The 7,500-nt window shown below is 41.5% G+C and overlaps 1 protein-coding gene across 9 annotated transcripts in view; it reads right to left on the bottom strand.

The window, feature by feature from the left end:
* The window catches only part of tjp1a (tight junction protein 1a), a 110,493-nt gene that overhangs the window by 34,665 nt on the left and 68,328 nt on the right, over nt 1–7,500 (bottom strand). The window contains exon 1 of one of the 9 annotated variants that reach the window (XM_060859613.1): nt 7,162–7,268. The exons of the other annotated variants lie outside the window; for them this stretch is intronic. The gene's annotated coding sequence lies outside the window, so the exon portion shown is untranslated. Of the gene's footprint in view, nt 1–7,161; nt 7,269–7,500 lie in introns of those variants that run through there. 9 annotated transcript variants of the gene reach the window in all.

Below are 7,500 nucleotides of genomic sequence, written 5' to 3'. Positions count from 1 at the left end.
GAGAACGTCGCCCGTATGCGCCGAGCTCCGACGTCCGCCGCGAAACTTTACGAGACGAGGTTCTAAACAGAATCCAGTTAGAAAGCTAAATACGCTCTCACTGAGCGGAGCAAGCTGCTGTACTTCGTTCTTTGGAAGAAGAGTTCTTTAAAGGTTCTTTAAATAATCTAGACAGAATTTAGAGGACGTAACGGTTCTCTGGTGGAAAATAAAGAACCTTTTCAGATTCTTAAGAATATAATATTTATAATATTGTTTGCTATGATTACTTGTTTCGCAGCTTGGCCAAGGTTTTTGGTTGCTAAGGCATCACAATGCTTTAACATTCACACTACAAAATCTTTTGTAAATTGTTTTATGATGGTAACATGTCCCGTGAGACCCACCATGCTCTGTTCACCCCTGTACCTATCCTGTACCTGCAAATTAATGATCGTATCATCCGGGTGTGTACGGAATCAGGTATTTTTTTTGGATATCTGCTTAAATTCTCGATTAAAAATGAACGCTCACGTCAAGTACTATTGTCGATCCTGTTTTTAACTCTAAATTAAGGCTGGGCGATAAAACAATAACGATATGTATCGCGATAAGACACGTGATCGATATCAATAAAAAATGTGTTCGATAAAACGTTCGATATTTTTTATTCTTCGTCGGAAAAAACAGAGGTTGCGAAGCAAGTTTGGTTGCATTAACAAAAGCACTTGCTCTCTGGTAACCTAGCAACGTAGGGAGTGACACGCTAACAGCCAATCATGTAACAGTATCATGTTTGGTTGCACCGTATCGTTGTCTCGTGCTGGTCTGCTAAATTCCTCTTCAGTAACCGGCGACTGATGAGCAGAAAATGAGCCGCAGCGAGAGAAGAAATTGTAAATAAAAGAGGAAAAAAAAAAAAAAAAAAAAAAAAAAAGAGCGTGCCAGTACGGCAGTTTTTTGGATATTATAAGTCTGACCGTAGACAGGACTTAATGTCGTCTGCAAATTATGCAATAGCACTAAACTTGCACTAAATTCTCAGGTTTCTCTATGTTTATATTCAACACTTTGCACTATTTTATTACACTTTATTAAGCATTTCTTACATTTTCTTTCATTTTGCACCTTAAATGTTAAGAGATAATTGTTAAGTGTTCATTGTGACTTTAGACTTATGTTTACATTATAATTATTTGAGGTTTCCTGGTTGGTGACATTTCTGTCTTAATAACTGAAGGGATTACGATCAGAGGAAGGTTAAGTTTAAAATAAAAATGTTTAAAATGTAATACAGTGATGCCTCGAGATACGAGTGCTTTGACATACGAATTTTTTTAAATACGAGCTGTGATTCGACCAAATTTTTGGCTTGAGATACGAGAAAATGTTTGAGATACGAGCATCTGAGCCGCCGCCGCCGAAACGAAGATCCCCAACAACCACGTGCGCTCCGTTTCCCTGCCTCAGCTTCCCGCGTCTCACTCGGTTAAAGCCGCCTTTCCACTGCACACGTCAAACGACGGCCGATAAACAGGAAGTCATTCATTTCAGTTTTTAGTCGGTTTTTATACAATATGTCATTTATAAATACAGGTGCTGTACATTTTCATATTCAAAACACAAACAAAACAACTGGAGTGGAATTTTGCGAGCTGGAACGGATTAATGGGATTTCATTAAATGGAATAATTGAATTTAAATGGGGAAAAATTGCTTTGAGATATGAGCAATTTGAGATACGAGCAAAGTCACGAATTAAACTCGTATCTCGAGGTATTACTGTATATTTTTTTTCCTGGTCCTTATTTTAAATGGGTCATAAAAAATATCCATAATTATCGATATCGACCGATATGAAACACTGATATCGTGATACAGATTTCAGCCATATCGCCCAGCCCTAGTCTACATGCTGAAGGAATTTAAAGTCCAGGAAATGTGTTTTAACTGTTTTTAAACCTTTAACATATTTAAATGGCTACACTAAAAGAGAGAGAAAATATTGGTGCCCGCATTTAATGTTATTATAATGTTTGTTTTGTTGTTTACACCCCTCCCCAGTTCCTCTTCCTCTGCATCGCGCTCCATGTCGCTTCTTCTCGGTCTCTCTGAAGCAGAATGACCCAGTTTATATGGTCTATGAGGGGAAAAATAGCAGTGCTGGAGGCTTACGCTTTTCACCCAGGGGTGCGAGAGAGCAGAGACGAGACGGTGCTTTATCTTCTTTTTTTAAACAACGTGAAATTCTTGTGAGACGAGATGAGATTGAACCGAGTGCGTGGCATCGTCTTGCTCTTTAGTGTTTATGCTGTCGACCTCGTGAGTCTCCTGGGGCTCAGTTAACAAACCTCATTCCAACACTGGACTGGCATGAAAGCTAGTAACAGGGGTTGCCTGAGGTGGGGAAATGGAGAGAGGAAGTCAACAAGGGTGTGTTAGAAAACAGTGCTGGAAATCAAGGCAAAGATCAAACGAGGACAGCTTGATCATCTGCTCCCAGTTAGAACAGTCACTATGAAGAATAAGGAGCTTAGCGGCTCTCCGTAGTCGTCGATCGCCGCTGAAGCTCTGACTGACTGATTAGCGTCGGCGCTAACGTACGACGGACGTGCTCGACTCTCCTCCAGACGAATAAGGAAAAGGCAGAGGAGGAAAGGTGAAAGGTTGCTGCATACCTCCAAACCTCCAGAGTTTTACAGATTAAACACAGATCTACTTGAACAATACAGATCTTTCAGACCAGTCAGCCAACGATGCCTAGATCCAAACCCCAACAAGGTGGCTCTAATTTAGAATCTATGCTGCCTGAAGCTGGATTCAACTGCCAGATGATCTCAGACTTGGCCATCTTTAAAAGTACCTAGAGCAAGTATTAAGCATATTGGCTTCAATTTAGCATCAATGATACCAGAAGCTAGAACCAGCTGCCAAATGATCTCAGATTTGGCCATCTTTAAAGTACCAGGAGCTAAAACCAAGTTTGAGAAGATCTCGGAATTAGGCATCTTTAATACCCAGAGGTGAAACCAAGTATAATGGCTTTGATTTAGTTTCTATGTTGGACAAAGATGGAACCAATTGCCAGAAGATCTCAGATTTGTCCATGTATAAAGTACCTGGAGCTAATATTGAGCGTGGTGAATCTAATTTTATTTCGATGACACCCGAAGGTAAAAGCAACTGAGAGCTCTCAGATTTCATCATCTTTAAGTTCTCCTAGTTAAAACCGTGATAGCGCTTGAATTTAGCTTCTATGTGAAAGCAAATACCAGAAGATCTCGTTTCTAGCCTTTCAAAGTCTCTAGATAGATATAGAACCAAGAATAGTAGCTTGTCTAGTTTCGATGCTGCTCAAATCGACTGCAAGATCATCTCAGATTCGTCCATCTTTAAGCACCTAAAGTCGACTCTAAGCAAGAAGGCTTTGGTTTAAACTTCCGTGTCACCCAAAACTGGAGGCAACATTCAGAAGATCTTTAAAGTACTCAAATATAGAACCAGGCCTGGAAGTTATAGGAAGTTCTCAGATTTGGCCATCTTTAAGTATTTAGCACCTAGTATGTTCAAACCATGTATGTTCGAACTTTAAGGAGCCAGAATCATCTACAAAGTATTTCAAAGTGATGGAGGATCACAGATCTGACCATCCTCATCTTCATCATTTTGCAATCTATAAAAGTACCAGATGCTAGAGCTCAGCAGGTTGGATCAGGTTTCTCTGGATGTACCACCTGCCAGAAGCACCTAGGGTTGAAATTACGAATGGAGGCTCTTGTTTAGCTTCTCTGCTGCCCAAATCTGGAACCATCTGCCAGAAGGTCACAGATTATATAGAAACTCTTTGGAAAAATATTTTACATTATGTTGAATGGATTTATTCGTAGTATCACCTGGACCGACTATAAAGCACACGTGTGGAAAGTAAAACGTCTCGGATGATGGATCTGAACCTCGATCCCTCTGATCCGGGTCCAAACCGAAAGCAACGTGATTTGCTGTTCGTAGCAGATAAACAAGTGCGACTTGAAAAGGTTCCAAGCGGGAACACTGAATCCGCCGTCGTTCGTCAAACTGACCGTAATCTCCACAAAGCACACCGACGGAACTGTGGAGCTGCTGCGTTTTCTCCGAACATCAAATCGAACACGCAGAGAGGAACAAAACAGTCTGTTTGTAAGAAAAAGAGGAAAAAGGAAAACAGACATCTGGTGAAATCTGAGGTTCTGCTTGCACACAGATCCCTGAACAACGAGGCTCTTCACGCGACCAGGACGCAGAGTGTATTTACATGTTAAACGGACACCTGAGCTGAAAGCGCGATTCAGCTCTGGGGGTCAAAGGTCAGGAGTGGGAGTCCTTTTAAAACTCAGAACCTTGATCTTGCACTGTAGAGTCTCTGTGTTTGAGCGACGGATTCTCAAACGACACTGAAGCTTTCTGTTCAAGCGGTACGTAGTGACGCGGATTTGAATTCACACCACGGCGCTGGCGATATCTGGATTCTGATCTGATACGTTGTTGTTTCTATGGTAACACAAGCGTGTTAAGCATTTGTGGAAGGAGTCTCCAGTGTGAGCACTTTGCAACAGCCAGATGTAAGTTTTCCAAACAGAGAAGAAAAAAGATGAGAGAAATAAAATGTTCATAGCTGCTATAACGTGAGCGATCACAGGAACTTACTTAGATGTTCTACGGCATTAAAATGCGACTATCAACATATAAAAATAAATACAACCCGTAACAGATGGTCGAGTACATCTATTTAACGTGTGTAATTGAAGCAGTAATTGAAGTGACACAAAAGAAGAGCATGTCTGTATGGGAGGGGCTATAAGTCTCTCTTCTTCTCTCTGCCCTGTCAATCAGAACGACGCCAGCCGATCGAATGCATCTGAGATGTCACGTACCCAGGAGATGTGTTTTTGTACGCCCTGTAAAGGAGCTTGATCAGGAGATGGAAATGATTACACATCTCTCAGGTCTCACCTGTGAGGACTTCACTCTTGGCAGGAGACAAATTTGTTGCCATGGTAACATCCAAATAGTTCATTTGCTAAACTTTTGACAACGCTGGTTGATGGGGTTTTATTTTGTACATTTGTTTTTCAATCTGTTTGGGATGGCTGAAAGATTTATTTATTTATTTATTTAATGGTGGGGAAAAATCAATATCGCACCAAGCCTAGTTTTACCCGAACGCTGCTGCACAAAGACGAACCCGTGTCCCAGAATAACTTTCCAGGTCGGCATGGAAACCTGATGGACAAAACTTTCAGCTCTGACCGGGGCTCTGCTTTTTTTTTTGTTTTACTCCAGAATTTATTTACGTCCTCATGGGCTTCGCAGAGAAGAAAAGTGCTGCGGTGTGAAAGGTGTGAAATGTGAAACAGTTGAAGTGTGTGTGTGTGTGTGTGTGTGTGTGTGTGTGTGCGTGTTAGTCTGGGAGTTTGAGCCTGAGGGGAACATAAGGCAGCTGAGTGCAGATATTCTACCTGCAATACCAATCAATTATTGATAATGCTAATGTAATCTTGCCAGACCCCAACACACACCGACACACACTCCTACACACACACCGACACACACTCCTACACACACTCCTACACAACTCTGCAAAGCTGATGCAGATTAAGAAAACTTTAATGCAGGTTTCTCTTCTGTTGAAAGGCTCCACGGTCTGAGTGCTGACCCCTTCTCATTGTTTCGGCGAACAGGAAATGACATCGCATCCTCTCGCGCACAGGAACAAACAAACACTCGCCATGTTGTCCAGATGGAGAGTTCTAAGCCAGAACGTTTTCAAAGCCAGAAGCTCCTTAACTGAAAAACACACACGTTAGGACACGAAGCTCGTTGTTTAAATGTGTAAAATAACGTTTTATATATTTTAAAAAAATGTAAAAATTTTCAGAGTTTGGAGCTCCTGAAATTTCTGACTTCCTGCTACTAGATATTTATCTACAGCCGTGTTTTGTGTGTGTGTGTGTGTGTGTTTGTGTGTTTGTGTGTGTGTGAGTGAGAGATGCAAATGTTTGATGCAGTTTGTCCGTAAACTGCTGATTATACAGTAACGGAAGCTGCCACATGCAGTGACACGGCACAAAACGGGCGTTTCCTGTTTGCGAGGAATTTATTTTTATCTAAAATAAACAGCAAAGAAGTCACATGAAAGTTATTAAGCTACTTCGGCTGTTCTGACGGTGAACCATAACCTTTGTACGGAATTTCTGAATTAAATACAAACAAATATACAAACAAGCAAATAAAAGTCTCTAACTTATAGCGCTGTGTATACAATAAGAGACAGCAATATTTCAGAGAGTAATAAAGTTTTTATCTAATATTAATATCTAATATCTATTCCTGTTGGAATGAAATGAATATTTTCTGTAAACATGGTAGAAATAGCAAAACGTGTCGTTAACGCGGTATGAAGACATTCCCGTGACCCGTGACGTGTATCGAGTCATTTAGGCTTGCTGTCTGCAAACAGTGCTTGGACCCAAACATTGCTTCTTGCAGTTCTACTGATAGATTTTTAACTGATCTGAATGTTTACTGTATTCGATCTGCGTTGTCACGTAAAGCACGTCGTTACGATCGGACGGTAACCCTGGGGTTTCTGCGTCCAGGGGAAAAACAAAACACGCGCACGCCGCTGAGATGCAAAATCAATTGAGTGTGTTTACATTTCAAACCTTACTGATATTTTACACAACAGAGAACGAACAAACGCACACACGCACATACTTACAGAAAGAGAGAGAGCGAGAGAAAGAGTGAGAGAGAGCGAGAGAAAGAGAGAGAGAGAGCGAGAGCTTGAAAGACAGACAGGTAGATAATTCCCGGAGAAAAGCCTGGGATGCTGTGAAAGCAGCTTAAAGTATGAGAGTTCCATCACTCACAAAACTTCCTGTTTCCTTTAAACACCTCACAACCCAGTGACGTTTTACTACACATCTCATAACCTTGATCATCATCATCATCATCAACAAATCAACAATGTATACAGAAATTTCTCTCTCTCTCTCTCGCTCGCTCTCTCACACACACGACATGACCTTTAAATCAGATCAGAGTGTTCATTTTTTATAAGACAAACATGCGCAGTAACATTTTCCTCAGGTCTCTCTCTCTCTCTCTCTCTCTCAGTGATAAAGACGGCGTAAATCTACTTACAGGTCAGCGTTCGGTGAGGTAGATTACTCAGCGCTGAGTGACCTCGGATCTCCGTACACAAATAATGCATTCCATTCTTATAAATCACAGAGAGACACAGAGAGAGAGAGAGAGAGAGAGAGAGAGAGAGAAAGAGAGAGAGAGAGAGAGAGAGAGAGACGAGCGTCCCGTTCGACTACGTCGTTAAAACGATGCCCGGTGAGTCTGCATGTTTCCTGGGAAAAGGAGATGCATCTTGCAGATAAACTCTGGTGCAAGCAAACACACACACACACACACACACACACACACACACACACACGAGGAGAATAGAGGAGGGGATATCCTGTCACACTTCAG

Source organism: Tachysurus vachellii, chromosome 23 (assembly GCF_030014155.1).
Source record: "Tachysurus vachellii isolate PV-2020 chromosome 23, HZAU_Pvac_v1, whole genome shotgun sequence".
Classification (NCBI taxonomy): Eukaryota; Metazoa; Chordata; class Actinopteri; order Siluriformes; family Bagridae; genus Tachysurus; species Tachysurus vachellii.
This window is presented reverse-complemented; position numbering and strand designations above follow the sequence as displayed.